Genomic DNA, 18,214 nt, shown 5'->3' on the forward strand with positions numbered 1-18,214 from the left:
TACAGACCACCTAAGTCAAGTGCTGATAATCTAGAGGAATTCATACATTTCTTGCATGAAACACTGAAGGGAACAATAATAGCGACTGGGGACTTAAAATTTCCAGAAACAGACTGGAATAATATTCATTCAACAGCATTATTAAAGGAAGTTGTTTACAATGTAGATTCAGGAGCAGCAATTGCTTCAGACTGTAAAGATGCCCACCAGGAAACAGAACATAATAAACATTGTCTGTGTTCCTGAAGAAATTGATGTTATTTCCCATCAAGTTTTTCCACCTTGATGTGCAGTGATCATGGGGTTATAAAGGTTAAATTTACTTCTAGATAATTTTTCCAAACTGAAATCTAAACCAATGCAATGAAAATTAATAACAGATTAATTGGAAGCAAAAAAAGTCACAATGTAAAACTAATTGGAGTAATGTGCTCAGTGGACAAACTGCAGAAAGAATGTGTAAAGTTTTGAAAGAGAAATTGTTTGAATGCAAAAAAAATGTTTAACATCAGGATCTAGGTGCACAACTTCAGGAGGATATATTTCCATAGGAAAAGATACTTGATTAAGGTAAGATACAAGAAATATAAGAAATGGAAAAGAGGTCAAACTACACCTTTGACAACTAAAATAAACAAGCAGGACAGACAAATTAAACACAGTGTGAGATAAGATCAAGAAAAAATTATAGAAAATTTATATAAAGATATTGAGTATAACAAGAAACAATTTTACAGATTCTTAAGATGTTGTAGGAGTAAACACAAATTGATAAACTGTGTGTAGAGTCTAAAATTTATTTTCGGACAAAACAGATTACAAATATATTTATAAAATATTCTGTAAAGCAGTTTGGTTTCACAAAGAAGATGATAAATGGTCCTAGTGGCATCCAGGTAATCTCAGATAATGAAATCAAATTAGATTATTTTCAAAAATAAAAACGCAACCTGGATCCAAACAAGGTACAGGGAAGAGACAGAATTAGTAATAATAACCTGAGAACACTTCTGCATGAACTTCCAGTACTATTATATCTGTTATTTACTAGATCATGTAAATGTGGCAAGATTCTGTGGCAGGGCTAGGCACACTGTGGTGTGAACCTTGGCTCTAGATGACTGTCACTGCTGATGTGACTGCCTGACCCTATATGCAAAAATGGGAAATGGGGGCTGTGGATGGATGGATGGATGGATGGATGGATGGATGGATGGATGGATGGATGGATATAAATGCACTTATTAAACCCATCTTTAAGGGAAAGGGAAGTAGAACAAACCCAGAGTAATAGAGACCCATATGTTTATGTTCATGTTGCAGAAAAATAAAGAAGGTTATATTGGATAAATTATTGTCAAAACTGGATAGGTCGGGGCTTGAAACTATATATCAGCATACATTTGTTGAAAATAAATCTATTATCATCTGTAACATGATATTCTATAACAATATAGTAATGGTTATGGATGAAAAATTGTACTGTTATGTAATTTATATGGATTTAACTTCAGCATTTGATAGGGTCATACACAAAACACTGATCAATAAATTAAAATAACTAGGTATTGATGTACTCTTGATAAGATGGATAGCTGTGTGGCTTACTGTTTGGGCACAGGAGAATAGCATGCTGATAAATACATGAAAAACTAAGCTTATGAGATTTGGAAGATACAAACTGAAAAGTGAATATTTAATACAGCATACATCAGTTGAAACTGTATATTCATTTAAGGACTGTGGTATATGGGTAGATTCAGCTATGAGTTTTTCAAATCATATCAACCAATTGATTGATAATAGTTATAGAGGTATAGGTTATTTAAAAGTATTTATAAATTTGAGGAAATAAGAAATGAAGAAGTCGTTGTTTGTTAGTTACATTAGATCCAAACTGGAGTATGGAATAACAATATATCTTGATAAGAAGACAAACATGAGTAAAGTGGAAAGAGTACAGTGGAAATATACCAAGGGTATGCATGGATGTGAAAATTTAAATTATTATGAAAGACTATAATATTTGAACCTTATACAGTGTCTCATAAGATATTTCAGAAGACACCTTATTCAGGTATATAGGACATTTAGAGGCAATTACCTATGGGAATGTTTGGGGCTTGGGGGTTATGAAATCAAATAGAGAATCATCAGACAACCTATGAGAAGTGTACTAACTGGGTCTCTGAGAGTGCAGCTGATGCATGAAATAGACTAGAAAATTGCATTAAAGTAATTTAGGTATTTTTAAGAACAGCCTAGACACTTATTATGGGGACAACTGTTTTGGTATATTGGCAAGCTAGAAGGGCATTAATGCCCGAGCTTGTAATATTTGTATGTATGTATGTATGTATGTATGTATGTATGCATATATGTATGCATCAGTGCGAAGATGTTGCTATAATCCAAACCCCACAAGAGTGACCATAAGCTGTTGTCATTAAAATTAAGCTAATAGTGTGAGATCCCTACACAGTCAAGACCAAAGGCAGACAAAAATGCAACAGAAAACATCCGTGCAAGGAAGGACTCATTTTAGCCCAAAGATGTCAACATTCAGTAACATAGCTGACATATAGCATTTGTACCAGGAAGTGGCACAAGTACTATGAGAGACTGTTTCTGATTTAAACAAGTGATTGAAATGTGTGACTCTCTTGACCTTCCTGATGTTAATGATCTCACAGATTGTAATATTTGCACACTCACTAACTGTAGATGCTCAAAAACAAAGGATACAAAATTTTATTTAAGTTATAAGCACTTTCGTCCGTACATATATCAGTGGACTTCATCAGATCTGTTAATTTGTTTTCACATAGAATATGCCTCACACAACTGATGCCAATGCTTTGTTGGTGACAAATACCAAATAATGGGCAATCCCATAGCCCAACACATAAACAGACCTCATAGAAAAGTGCAGGCTTTAGTATGTTTTGAAGAATGCTTCCCTTCATCATGTTTGGGCAATGCTTTTCTACTGTTTAGTCAGTAAGAGTGACATTTTTGGGGGAAAAAAATCTGGTCTGTTGGCATGCAGACTAGTTGTTTGAAAACATTCGATATTTGCTTTCAAATGGCTGCCCATCTCAAGATCAGACCTCTGAGGTACAGTTCACACATAGCAGGTATCTGTTTATGTGGTACTCTTCTAGATTACTCATTATTTGGAGCCTTACACTGCCGTGACATCATCTACTATAGTGTTATAATGTGTAGCATTTTCTACTTTGTGGCATCATTTATTTTCCTGGATGTCTTTGGAATGAGTGGAATGTGAGAGGGGTGATCTTTCAGAACAATACACCCTCTTTCACAGATGAAGTACAAGTATGGCTCATTAAACACCAAAACTGATGATATGCAGAAAAAGAAACAGAACATGAAGCACACATGCTAATTATGTCCCTAAAAAGAGTAGCTGTTACATCACACATGATGTGTGATCTAACACACCAAGTAACTGAAAATACTTCTGTTCATTGCTGACCTGATTGTTGACACCAAGGCTTTTGAGATCTATACCACTGACAACTAGGTATGTGGAAATAGAAAAAAAAATTCTGAGGGTCTAGTCCCTGATAAAGAGGGTTGTGCCCCAGCACTCTCAAACATTTAATCTTTCACCACGGTCAATAATATGGAAGAAAAAGAAGTTTTCAGCCATATGAATATTAGCAAACAAAATATTCTAACAGTAGACATAGTATTTTTATTCATACAGGTGTCAAAAGATTTAACCCCAAAGAGCTCATTTTTATTATAGTCCACTATGATTAAAACAGGGTGCCTCACCTCTCCATGAATTCCCAAAAGTGCCAATAAATACTGACCAGGAGTCCTTATATTTTTCAAACGGTATGTGACTGCTGGTGCCTATCAGACTGCTTTCTTCACTCTACAACCATGTCTCTGTAGTCAGCAGCTGCCCCTGATTTTGCAGAACATTGCAGATTTTCCTCAGATTCATATTGTGCCACTCATAAAAAGTGTGATGCCCTGGCAAGTTAGTAAATTATTAATCAGCTAACTTCTTAACATTAGAATCCAGGAATACTTCTTTAGATGTGTGTTGCAAACACTAGTATTTTACTAAATATGAAAATAAAAATTCCCCTTTATTTTCTGCCTTTGACCATGATTCTTTTTGGCTTTGTGCTGGATCCCTGAAATAAGAAGGTGCCAGCTTCGTATTTTCATGTCACCTACAGTATAACATACAGTTGTTCTTCTTTCGGCTTTAGGGGTCACCACAGCAGAACTCCGGTCTGCTAATAATTGGTAGTAGATTTTTACTGTCGAGGTGCCAGCCCGATGCCCAACCTTCAACAAAGGCACACCCATTCATGCATATCTTTCGAATGCCACTCGACCACGGGGAGGACATGCAGACTCCACACAGAAGGTGCTCCAGCCGAGAATCGAACAGGAGAACCTCTTGCTGTGAGATGACAACGCTACCGCTGCACCACCACGGCTTCAGCATAACATGCAGTTGTAATTGCATGAAATCTGGTACTGCCACATTTGCAGTTTATGGGTAATTTTGTTGAATCAGTAATGTGAGCACCTCCTCTAGAGACTGCAACCTCACCGCCACTAGATGGTGTGACAAAAACCCAGTATATCCCCAATTTCTGGAATAGGTTGGCTTTACCTTTCCATCAGAGTGCTTCCCTAGTGACCTTTAAAGCCATTCTGGATTACTGGCTGAATGATTGCAAATTTTCACAGGGGATATGGGGAGACTATCTGCTTAACATGGGACAGTGTTACTCTCCCCAATGATGGGTGATATGGATGAGCTTCTATATGGTCTCCTTAGTCACATTTATTTTATTTTTATTTATTTTATTTTTATTTTATTTTACATTTGTTGACCGGGATAGTATGTCCATTTTCAGTGGAGGCCCATGGAGAAAAGCTCCAGGTATATATTTAAAACAGAAAAAACACAATTCAGAGACAAGCAAGCAGGTAACAGTGCCCCATCAGGGACAAGCATATTTACAAAGTATGAAACTGAGACAGTTTAGTGGAGTCCTATTAGGAGGATTTCAGCAAGGTTCATAGAATTACTAGTTATGCAATGCTAAAAATTCACAGATCACAGTGTTACCTATTATATAAAGCAGAAAATAGGTAACAACATACAGATAATAGCAAACAGGCATAATTTATTACTGTAACTGGAAGGAAGCTATGGAGTTAGTTTGGATTGGTATAGGGGCAAAGCCAGTGCATCTTAAAATATTTTTTGAGTTCATTTTTAAAGAGATTGAGGGAGGGTTCGAGAGTGAGGTTGGCTGGGAATGAATTCCAGGCTCTGCCTACAAAGTTGGCAAAAAGGGAGTCTCCAGCCCAGTTTGTGGCTTTATGTGTCTGGACCAGCAGCTTGTTGGATGACTGTAATGGCCTAGGGTTACAGTAGGGTTTTATAATGTTTTTGAGGGCAGGAGTATTTTCAGGGTGTATAAGAATTATGAGCTGATTAAAAAGCAGTAGGTTAAGGAACTCTAGCCACCCTAGGAGTTTGAGGTTTTGACAATGAAGTGTTATGTTTGTAGAGTTAGTGGCAAATCTGGCAATATGGTTATAGCAATGGGAGAGTTTGCTAATTTCAGTTTTGTTCAGATTAGAGAGAAAATGGGAAAAGCATATAGTAGGGTAGAAAACAGGTGAGAGCAAGCAATAGTGGTACGTGCTAATGGGGTTAATAAAGGCTTGTTTCTGTAGAGTGAACCAAGCTTTTGGTTGACAGTTTTGATGGTCTTATTAACATGCAAATCAAATTTAAGATTATTGTCTATTGTAACACCTAAGAGTTTAGTGTGGGTGTCTGGAAAAAGGGAGGTACCATTGTTGGAAGTTATGGAGAAGGAAAGAGGGGTGGACCGGTTAGTGGGGGAAAAAGAGTAGTAATTTAGTTTTGCTGGGGTTTAACAGCAGGCGTTGATTGGCTAGCTAATGTTCGATTGTGTTAAATGTGTTCTGGGTTAAGGTTTACAAGTCAGATGGGGTGGAGGCAGAACAGATCAGAGTGGAATCATCCACATATAGGATGCAGTGGGCTTCAGGGATGACAGTGTGAAGGTTATTGATGAAGACAGAGAAAAGCAGTGGACCTAAAATAGAGCCTTGAGGGACTCCTATGGTAAGAGGAAGCAGAGAGGACAATTAGTTATGCCATAATACAGCCTGTTTTCTTCCACTCAGATAGGATGTGAACCACTGAATGGTGTGGTCATCCAGGGAAATCCTTTTTAGAGAGTGGATAAGTAGTTGATGATTAACCATATCGAAGGCCTTTGAAAGGTCTAGAAAGAGGGCTGAGGATAGCATATTATTCCGATTTTGGCTTATAGCATTGGTGAAGGAGAGAAGAGCAGATGCGGTGCTGTGATTTGGCCTAAAACCATGTTGAGGGTTTGCCATCAGATTGTTCTGAGTAAGATAGTACATTAGTTGTTTATGGATGCACATCTCCATAACTTTGGCCAATGGTGAGAGAATGGCTATGGGTCGATAATTGGATAGGTCAGTTGATCTACCCCTTTTGTGGAGTGGGATAACATGTGATGTTTTCCAGATGGAGGGAATAGTACTTTCTGTCAGGGTTCTGTTTGTTAGGATAGAGATGGGGTATGCTATGGCATCTGCAACTTTTTGTAAATAATCAGCAGGGAGGAGTCTGTGGATAGGGTGGTTGGTTTTCATTTTTTGATTAGAGATCAGATAAGACTGATAGAGACAGGTTGGAAGTTAAAGAGGGGATATGTAGTGGGTGTGTTAGAGGTAGTGTTAAAGCATGCAGGAGTGAGCAGGTTAGCTAGGGACTGTATAGTTTTGATGAAAAAATTATTGAAGGCACTAGCAATGTCTTCTGGTGGATTTTGACTGGAATTGAAAGGAGTTGGAGTGGTGTTTTTTCCTGGTTGAAGATATTGGTTAATACCTGCCCAGAACTTTTGAGGATTGTTCAGGTGTTTTTGTTGAAGGATGAGGTAGTAGGTTTTTTTTGTCTATTAGGATGGATACATGTTTAGGAAGATGCTATGAATCATAGATGCCTACAAAACCTCTGTTAACTGAAATCAGTTCTAGATTACTGCAAAAGTAGGAAATGTGGAAACATAGTTACAATGTAGTTAAACAAAATAGAAAATGATGTAAAATAATAGCAAGGTATTCTAAAAATGAATTTAAAAAATCAAAAAACAGAAATCTATGGTTGCATTTCAATATTTCAGTGATTTTGCATGAACATTGTATGAAAATTCAGATGCAGTGTAACTACTTTCTGAATGTACTAAAAGCCTGTTATTTTATTATCCATATAGCATGTGCTAAGCATAAGATACTTGTCTTGGTGTTATCCTACAAGCAATGGGATTCACTCACTTGCTTAAGTTTTCATGATAAGCAAACTGAAGTTTAAGGAGACTAACTCGGGTCCAAAAGAATTTCAGTATTCAGCAGATATCCATTACTTTAACTAAAATGTCTCAAATGCTGAGGCCAGCCTCCCTGTGAAGGCCTGGGCCTATTTCAGGGGAGGCATTATTCAGTATCACTTAATTTGGAACCTAGGTAAGTTCAGACAGATATTACTAATAAATGTATATTTGATTGTACATCAATACTAAACGAATAAAGGACTAAACCAAACCTTAACCATCCCATATGCGTGCATGTATGGGTGTGTGTGTGAGGGACTGCTGAACTTGAGCTGCTTCTGCAAAGTGCACCATACACTGTTTTTATGCTTTTTGATATAGTTACAGTACACACTGGGGGCTCACAGACTTTCCTCTTGCTTGAAAGAAGTTCCTCTTGACAGAGTCAGAGAACCTATGTCGCAGTCTCTAAGCTGCTGACCTCACTGTCCATACTACTCCTATGCTTTGCAGACATGGAACCTCCATGAGACAATGTGCATGATGCTAGATCCCCAAATCACAGTGGCATACCTTAAAAAGGACAGCAAAAGGAATGCAAAATTTGTCAGAGTATTCATCTGCCATCTTCAAATGTACATTGTCTTAACATTATAATAACTTACTAGCTGTCCAGTTTGTTTCTTCTGCCTTCTTATATCTGTAAATAGGCATATTCTGTCCACTATAGTAACAGTTCTCAACTGTCAAGATTTTTGCAGAACATCCAAATTTATGTCTCATATTTTTGGTCTTTTCCTAATAAAATTTTAAATTTCTGGAAAATCATTTAGGACTCAAGTCACATAATAATGACAGTCATTTGAGTTTCAGACTTCATGTCCTTCAGAAAATGCATGAAAATGCAAAAAAAATTGTTTATTCTAGCAAATGTTTAAGTTTGCAAGAGCAATAATTAAAATTGTTCCCTGATTTCGGGCCTTTGTTGACCATATTTTTGGCTTTGTCCAGATGTCTTGTGTTAAAATATTGGGCAGTATGACTACAGTCACCTGGTTAACAAACTGTAATTTATTGTAGCACACTTACATCTCTGCTCTATCCCTTCCAGGCCAGCGTACTTACTCCAATGTTTAAGATTCCGGATTATTGACGAAAGCCTTTGTAGGACGTTTGCTCCTCAGTCAGTATACTTTTTGTGTTTTCAGTTGGCCTTCTCGCTCATACCTGTTTCTCCTAAAGCCTTTTCCCTTCTCATGCTATTCCTGTTATTTATCTGCTTAACTTTGCATTTGGTGTTTCTGCACCGACAGTCTTACTGCTTCACTCTTACTGCTCATTATTTGGTGATTGTTCCAGGCTGTTTGTTGTAATTATTCCAGTTATCATCTGAACTGCTTTCTGATCTTACCTCTTGTACAGTTGCACACACAATAAGCCTCAAGCTCAGTAGGATTGGTGTAAACAAATTAATAAATGTACTTGAAAGTGTCCTTTGGCAATCTGCCTCATTCTTTCTGGGGAAAAAAAAATCTTCCTTCAATCTCTGGTGAAACAGGCCCTCCAGTTTACGAAACCCTGCCTCAGGGTGCTATGGCAGTATGCCCAAAAAACAGCTTTTATTGTAATAGTAATAAAGCAGCACTCTCAAGAGTTTATGTTAATTATTATCTTCTGAAGGCATACACCACCAAATTGTATTGTGCATCATAGTATACTCTTAGCTGACAGTATTTGGCAGGTCACTTAAAATCTCCAGATAATTCTTCATTGTTTAATTGCTACTTGCCCAGTTGGTCTGAAAGGCAGACATCAGTAGGAGAAAAGACTTTCACTACATCTGGGAATGAATGAATGAATGAATGCATTTAAGGAACTTAAGCCTTAATCAGGGGACAATGCATGTGAATCAAGTTAAATCCAAATGACTGATTTAAATGAAATACATTTTAATTTGAAAAGTTTGCATATTTCTGTTAAAAAAGAAGAAAGGGTATAAATTTTAATTCTTAAATGTTTTATTTCTAAAAATAATTGTGCAGTTAAGAAAAAATTTTCTGCTTTTGATATAACGGGGATTAATGAAAGGTCGGATGATCAGCTTAAAGCTGCTAGGATTTTAAAGGATTGTAGAGTCCATTTTATTAGAAATGGGAAAAAAATTCAAATGTCATTTACTTGGCACAGTTATGCTGATTGGTACTTCAAAGTAGCTGGGGAAAGCAAACTGCTGGAAACCGCAGTGGGAAGGATGAGAAAAGAAAAGTCCCTAACTCCTGAGGAACATCTGAGGGCCTGGGGGAAATTACATAAGTAGAATTCTTTTCGTAACAAGTACTGATCAGAAGAGAAAATGGAACACTTTATTATGGGCAAATGGGTTTTTGTTTTGAGAAATGTATTATCTTTTTAAAAGTTTATTGTCCTAGTAGTGAAGGAGTGTTCTAAATCCCTTCCATCAGACAAAGTGAGCCTTTTTATGTGACTCAATGGGGTTAAAAGGGCACTTATGGCACTGCACACACAAACACGAGACTCTAAATTGCAGCAAAAACTTCCTCTCCCTTAATTCCCTGATAATTAGCTTTAATGGAGCAGAGATGTGTATAAACCAGCTTCAATTAGGAGGCAGTCCATAGGCCCAGCTGTTTTAGCATGTTATGACTGCATGCCGCACAAAGTGGAATAACATGTCTGCACAACCTGTCTCCCATTGGCCTAGCAATGTAGATTCTCTCCTTCTCAGCTTATGTTCGGATATTTGCCAGCAGTGATGGTGATGATGGATTGTGATGAAGCACGGATGGTAGCAGCAGATTCTAGTCTGACATGCTGGTAGCGGTAGGGAAAAATTTACCAAATCAAATGACAGAAATTCTGCACAAAGAGTTTGAAAGCTGGCAGAGTTCTGCATATGTAAATGCCCTGCCGATAATCAGATTCAGAAGGAAGCTTGCAATACTGAAAACCTATTAAGCAAAATAAACATTGGTGTGCAGCAGTAGAAGTGTTTTTAGGATTAAAAAATGGTACGGCAGGCACAGACTACAAAGCTATAACATTTCATCTGTATACTCCCTCCAGATTCAGCTCACCAATGCTCAAGAGCCAAATGCAGTGCACTTGGAAAAAAAATAATTGTTTTAGAAAAAATATTGTAAAATGATGAGCAACATGTTAAATGGAATGGATATCTAGAAGACAGCAATAATTATTCTAGACAGCCCTGGCAATGGAATATTTTATTTTCTAAAATAAGCTAACATTTACAGAGATCTGGGCTATTAAGGATGACTTGTACATATTTTTACACTTTTAAATCTTGGTATCAGCTCAAAATATCTCAAACTATCTGGTGTAGGGCCTGTTGCATTATTTCTAGACTTTTACACCTTAGTTTCAGGTTGATGCAACTCACCAAAGTACCAGCTGTAACTGAATTTGAGAAGATAAACAGAGTTATTTTAAGGTTGCTTCTGTGGTATGACTATCAGACACCTCAACACTCAGCCTGTTTGCAGAGTGAGGGCTTGTAACACACTGCTGCTTGAGGTGTATCACCTTATTATGAAGGCATTATTCAAGAGATGAACAGCAAATGTAAGGTAGTAAGGCACAAACAATACAGCAGCCATGCTTCTGTGCCGGCCTGGTAGCTGAAAAGCAGAAGTACAGTTATTGGTTACAAATGGGCATGCTCGGTCACACTTCTGAACTGGTGGCAAGATTCCACTCATCTGGTGTCTGAGTGTAAATAATAGCATACCTTAGAACACAGCATTGCAAAAGAATGTTGAGTTGGCAGATGTTCACCCAATGCTTATGAGCAAAGGTCACCTGTTGCTATTAACAGTAGCTCAGACCATAAGCAGATATGGTTAAACGTCATCACATTTTTGAAGGAAAAGGTTGCCTACAAGTTACTGTATACAAACACCCATGGGGAGCCTCACCTTTTGGTAAACAGCTTACTATGTCTTTGAAAGCCATCAATGCAGAAGATATTTAAAAGTAATAAAAAAATCTGAAAGGGTTATATCCCCAGTACAGAATAATGACCCCAGGGCTGGAAAATATAAACAAGTATGAACAGTTAGTAAGTAAATTCCAGCACAATTTTGTACTTCTGTCTAGATAAGGGACCAACCTTCACACACAGGATTAATTCTGAGACAGTAAACCAGGGTCATTGCCTGTTCTGTTGACAATTCAGGGGGATGTAAAGAATGAATAGCAGGTGTCTCAACAAAATGTTCCCCTTGGTATTGTAAAATACTGACCTATGTGTTACATAAGTACTAGTAGTAACCCATGAACCTATGAGTGACTTTGCAGTTAGATTACTTAAGTAAGGCAAATGCGGAGACAAATCCACATAAAGGTGCAAATGGGGTTTGCACCTCTGAAAAATATGCTTTTTGCAGCATTCAAGTACTTGGATTAGATGATTTGTTTATTGAATTAGTGGCTTCTTGTAATTGCAGCCAATATATTATTTTAAAGTTGAGGAGTCTCACTCGTACATAATAGTCTCTTATTAAACACAGCAAAGTATACATTAAGCAAGTGTGCAATGCAACACAAAAGTTTTGAATGGTAATAGTAATACAATACATGTTCATATACTCACTTGCACAGATTTAATGCTATAGTACCCATGAGAGAAACACTTGAGACTTGCACCAAGTGGCAGTCTGAGGCTCACAACGCTCTTGGAGATGTGAATCTCTATTTTTCTAGTTAGACTCAAGAGTTGCATATTTTTGGGAGCACTATATGTGCTCAAGTCTCAAGCACCCAAAAACCATTGTCTCAAAGCCAGGGACTCGAATGCCCTGTAGCTTAGGCCGACTGCTGCTTTTGTTTCAACTTGAGTAAGAGTTCAGGCATGTAACTCTGAGAAGGACTCAAAGGGGAATTTTAGGTTTAGGGAGCAGGAAGGGGCTTTTAGGGTTAGATAGTGAGAAAGGAATCTTAGGTTTATGGACTGGGAAGAGAGCTTTTGGCTTAAAGCGCATAAGGAATCTTAGGGTTATGGACTGGGAAGAGAGCTTTTGGCTTAAAGAGCAATCTGGGAATTAAGTCTAGAAAGGAGGGCTGGAGTTTAGGTTTAGGGAATGATCATAGACTACAGTTAGGGAAGGGAAGTTGAGATTTAAGGAAAGGAAGTGAAGACTCTGACTGGAAACTGGGTGAAAGTTTTATGGTTAAGTTGAGGTTATGGTAAGGCTATATAGTTGTATAAGGTCAGATGTGGGGAAGGCTACGTACAAGCAGGAGAACAGGCTAGTGGTAGTTTGAGCACTTGCTTTTCAAACAACTAGCTGACATCAGGTATGTCATGAACTTCTAGCACATACGCACCTGTAGTAGGCCCCATATTTTCTTAAATGTAGGAATGTCAAGAGATGCATATTTTATTACACTTGTGAAACTTATAACCATTCTTTTGAGTAATAATGTAGCTGTGTATCAGCTGTGTATCAGCAAAATACACCTGTTTTCACACTAACTGCTTCCCATCAAAAGTACTGCTGCTGCCTAATTGAACTGAACTCTGTTTATATTCTAAACAGCTTGGCTTAAGAGAGAAGCATTCTGTTTTGGTTTGATTTGAAACACTAACCTCCTAGGAGTATAAAATTGGACTGCTGCTGTTTCCTCACCGTTTGGGCTGCTGTTTGGATTTGGGAAATCCAGCCTTCCTGGGAGGGCCACATCAGGATCCTTGTTATTTCCTCTTTGTTTTGGATTACAGACTTGCACTTTTTTTAAACTTTAAATCAGTAGAAGTATTTTTATTAGGACTGTAAAGGAAAGAAAATACATCCAGTAACTTTAAAAAAAATGTTTGCTTGCCATCTGTAGTTCTGAATGTTTTTAGTGAATTCATGGTAGCTCCCATATTCAGGAGAAAGTTGTAGGAATAAGACTGTTTAACTTCCATGTTATTCTGTTGTTCACTTTGTGTTAAACTGTCTTCTTTAGTTCTTCCCCATGCAATCAATTACTGGCTTTTTTTATTAAACTAGTATTGTCTAATTGAAGGGTGTACCTTAATTGAGACCATGACAACAGAGTTGGTCTAGCTGAAGGCAGCATGCACAAATAATGCAGGAAAGGTGTTCTGGTCATGGAGACATATAAGTAGTCTTTCATGACAAACTATGTGTCTTGGAGGGGGGGGGGTTGCACATGAACATGTGTTCGTGAAATCTAGTTCAGTTAAGTTTCATTTTCTTTAGGTAAGACTGTACTGGAAGGCACGGGACTCAGATAGACACGGGTGAAATCCTGGGGAGCTGGTGATTATAAAACTGTTCTGTAACTGTAGAGTGTAAAGCTTATTTTAGTATAGCAGGTGTTGATCATGATGGTCATAATCTGAGGCAATAATACACATTTGCAGTATGCTGTTAAGGCCAATCTTACTTCACATACTCATTTGGTAGTCAGCAATGTGGGTCATGAGACTTTAGCCCCTGACAATCACATCTAAGATGATGTCAGCTGTATAGATTCAAATGCCATAACCCATGTCCCTGGCATAATTAATTCATATAGGTGTAGATGTATCGTAGGATGGAGTTTTACAGCCTGCAAAGCAATTTTGTCACCAAAACCTGTGCCCAGCCTTACAGGCTTACAGGCTCAAGATAAAATGTACCACAATATACATTACATGGCAGTTACTATTATTTCTTAACCAGAGTAGTTAGGAATCAGTTGAGAGGAGTTCTATAAAATGTTCCAAAATGTTAGTAACAACTGGTTAAGAGAGCTCAATTCAGAATTACTCACACATGCAGCTTAGAATAATGAATACATAACAGCCACCTTGTGCCCATTAAAGTTGTTCCCCCTGGACATTAATTGAGCCTTGCAGGGACTGTATGCATGCAGTGTCCTTGGATTATCTTACAATGTAGTTTGCATTAAAGAGACTAGAGATGAAAATTAAACACCTCAATGCAGTTTAGAAAATAAATAAATAAATAAAATTGAGAGCTTGAAGATGCAGAAGAAAATTAAGCAACAGGATAAAGCATCTGAGGAGAAAGAACATGAAACAGAATATCAGCAACAGCATGAAAGAAAAGTTCTCCATTTGCCAAGTGCGTGCAAATAACAGTTGAAAACTCAGCCATGAAATCAAAAGCCAAGTCTACATTTCTTTCTTTTTAATTTCTCTGAGTCTTTTGGGTGTCTAATACCATGACAGGAGTGGACCCCATTCCTAAGTCAAAGTATGATTAAAGTTCATGAAATTAGTATTGTTTCAAACTTTGTTAGCCAGAAGTACTCTTCGCAGCATCCGCAATGTGCCCAGTAATGCTTCCTTCTGCAGTTCGTACAGAGTTACTTGTATTGGTAATATATCTAAGTACGAGTGTAAATTCTTTTTTATAAGACCCATTGCTCCTACAACTATTACAACTGTCTGGGTATCCTTCTTCCACATTTCCCTCATTTCTTCCTGCAAATCCTGGTGTTTTATGACTTTGTGTCTCTCTGTATATAAGGCACTGTAGTCACTGGATGTAGTAATTTCAATGATCAATGCTACTTTGGTCTTCTTTTCATGGACTACTATATCTGGTTTTCTTGCATCGATTTTTTTGAACTCTTGTTAATGTGTGATCCCATGTATTATAAACTATCTTTTTGTATAATGCTTTGTGGCTCAAGTTTCTAGTGTTTTTCAGCTACTTCAATATTATAATGTTTGCACAATCCCCAAAGTAACAGTCTTGCCACATTATTATGCCTTTCAGTATACAGTCCTTCTGCCAGTAGTATATCACAACCAGCAACAAGATGTGTAACTGTTTCCAATTCTGTTTTACAAAACCTACATTTATTTATTTCTCCCACATGTTCACTGGACTTTATAAACCAACGTGAATGTAGTCTACTATCTTAGACCGCCAATATTAGCCTTTCTTTTGGTTTAAATTCCCCACTCCTTTTGAAGATGTAAAATGAGGATGATAACTTTTGATAGTTTTACAGGTACATATGAAAGTGTATGTGTCAATTAAGTATGTTTTGTGTCAGTTAAGAAATACTTTCTCTAGTATAACTTGCCAAAGGCACTGATTCGATCTAGTGGCCATTGTACTTATTATGCCATTAAATTAAGACTGCAGTCACTGGATGCACCGGATTATTTAAAGGGATCTATAGTTTCAGTTCTCTGTCTCAGATGTAGATATTGAATGTCACATAAAATATTTTCATAAAGTATGTTTTTGCTTTTGAGAGGCTTAGAAGAAATCTGAAGTTTTACAATGAGAACTGACGTTTTACTAAACGATTCTTGTAAAATGAGATTAGAGCACAACAGGGTATAAGCAGAAGAGACACATGTCTGCTTTGGCAATGTTATTGGCAAATACACTGACCAGGATCAGGACAATGACTGAGCTTTGAGGAACACCAGTAGCAAAACTCTTAGGATTTGTGTGACAGTAGTCTTTTAGAGGTTGGTGAGGTAGCCTAGAAACCAGAATAGCTGTGTGGAAGGAATTCCAAAGGCAGCTAAGGTCAAATGCTTTTGAGAAGTCTAGGAATAAAACTCCATTCAGAAGTCCCATGCTTAGCTCTTGTCAGTAATAGAGTGAGTAAGGTTCTACCATATGATATTGGCAAAACAAAAAATGCTTGACCACAGTATCAGCTAGTTACTCTGCCACGTGCTCCATTTCCCTGTCTGGCAACCTTGGGTTGAAGACATTAAAAAATGCCAGTATCTCATTTGTTTCTGACTGCTGGTACTGCATGTACTAATACATCACACAAGCAGTGCTGAGGTGCTTCAAACCTGATTGCAAAGTCAGTACTGACATCCTGAATGCTGATACTGCTGATTATGTCAACCAGGGTCTCTGCCCCCTTCGTCCCATCCAGTAACTTGGTAAGTGGGTTCAGTAAGGCAAAGTATCTGTAATTCTTAAAATTAAAACCTGGTTTTGTTTTGTGCAGAGTGATTAACATGGACATTTCTCTCCTCCAAGATACTAAATTAAAAGCTACAAGTCTGTTGCATCTGCCAAGTTCATTTAGCATTTTACCTCTCTTCTACACCTACTCACTCCCTTGTTCTTTTTCTACCTTTCTCATGGCACCTTGAATACCTCTGTGAATTCACTCTCCCTCACCCTTTCCAGTATTCCATTACATGGGTCCACAACACTCTCGATTAAAAAGTAGTTTCTGAAATTGAAGGTGTTGATGGTCCCTAAAGTCTTTCACCTGTGACCCCTCCTTCCCTTCCTAGTCCTTTCTGCTAAATGCCATTGTCTTTACCTTTTCTGCTCTTACCATCTCCTTTTTGCTAATCTCTTTGCAGTGCGCAGTCCCCAGATCCCCACCCATACACTCCTTCTTACCTCTTCTAGGTCCTGTCTTTTACTCTAACTGCTAACATCAGATTCCTATGTAGTCATGCTGCCCAGTTTTCTTTTTCCTTTTTGTGACTCTTCCTCATACCTTTGCCCATAACCATGAGTAATCCATCCCTGAACTCATTCTCAGAGCTTGTTTAGTCCCTTGTTTTGCTCCTGGTCTCCTAAATCATCTTGGCCCATCTCCTCCAATATAGCATACCCCTTCTTCAGAAACCCAGCATTACTGTCTCCCTCTTTTTATTATCACCCCCATCACCACCTCTAAATTACACAACAGTGTGATCAATGCTGACTAAAGTGGATAGGGCCACCTCCAGAATTCTGTGCTATCTGCCATGTTCATCTCTTTTTATTTCTGTCTGCTACCTAACTACTCACTTTCCCTTCTGTTTTTGTCAGTCTACCTCTCTTACGCATATTAGGATACAGTCATTTAGCTGTACCTCTCCAATCCAGTACTAAGCAGTGCTGTCCCATATTGAAGCTGTCCTTACATCTTCCATCATTCTCATAAGAATCCTAAGCATGTATGCCTTTATCCAAAGGCACATTCAGTCATTATAATCCTAAAACTTATTTTTTCTGTGTGATAGCTGCTGATTCCAGCCCCTGCCCCCCCATCTCTCTGCCACCTCCCTGGTCCTATCTACTGCCACTTCAGCCATCTTTTCTGGCAGATCACTGGTACATATATGCCTGCAACATGCATCCATCCATCGTCCTTTATGATCACATTAGTCAGATACTTCCATGTTTTACTCACTGTAAGCCCAGAGACCAGTTTTCACAATATCTGCCTTTCCTTTTTCCTTATGCTAGTCTTCTAATCTCCTTTGTAAAAGAGCATCCAATCACCACAGTCCTCTCTTCTCTCTCCCTACATTTCTCCTTGTTTGCTTCGTGCCCTTTGCTACCACTCTTCTGTCTGTAAATCTTCCACCTCCTTTCCCATAATTCTCATTCTTTCTCACTGACTATGTCAGTTGCCTTCTTTCTCACTAGCTATGCAATTGTCTTATTTCCTGTGCTGTGCGGTTTTTCATTCAGAGTATAGTTTCTGATTTATGCTAAGTCCTTCTACATTGCTTCAAAAGTGAGAACAATATAATTTGTAGCTGTATTATCTGAGCATACAGATGAACTTGACTTGAAATTGTGGAGATTTTTTTTGAAAAGTAAAAGATTGTTTCCAATTTAAAATTTAAGAAGAGTACACTTTATAGTGGAGAATGTTAGTACTTGTGCTGCTGTTAACAGTGCAGGGACAGATGCTGTCAACAATGAACTGAATTCAACTCAGACACATGAAAAAAGCATGTAAAATGGGGCAGCTTCAGAACATTTCCTGTTTTCAGTCCCTTTTACAATGTTGCTCACCAAAATGAGTCAAAAGACCAT

The sequence above is a fragment of the Protopterus annectens genome, chromosome 7.part0 (assembly GCF_019279795.1).
Source record: "Protopterus annectens isolate FY-2018-M chromosome 7.part0, PAN1.0, whole genome shotgun sequence".
NCBI classification, from domain to species: domain Eukaryota; kingdom Metazoa; phylum Chordata; order Ceratodontiformes; family Protopteridae; genus Protopterus; species Protopterus annectens.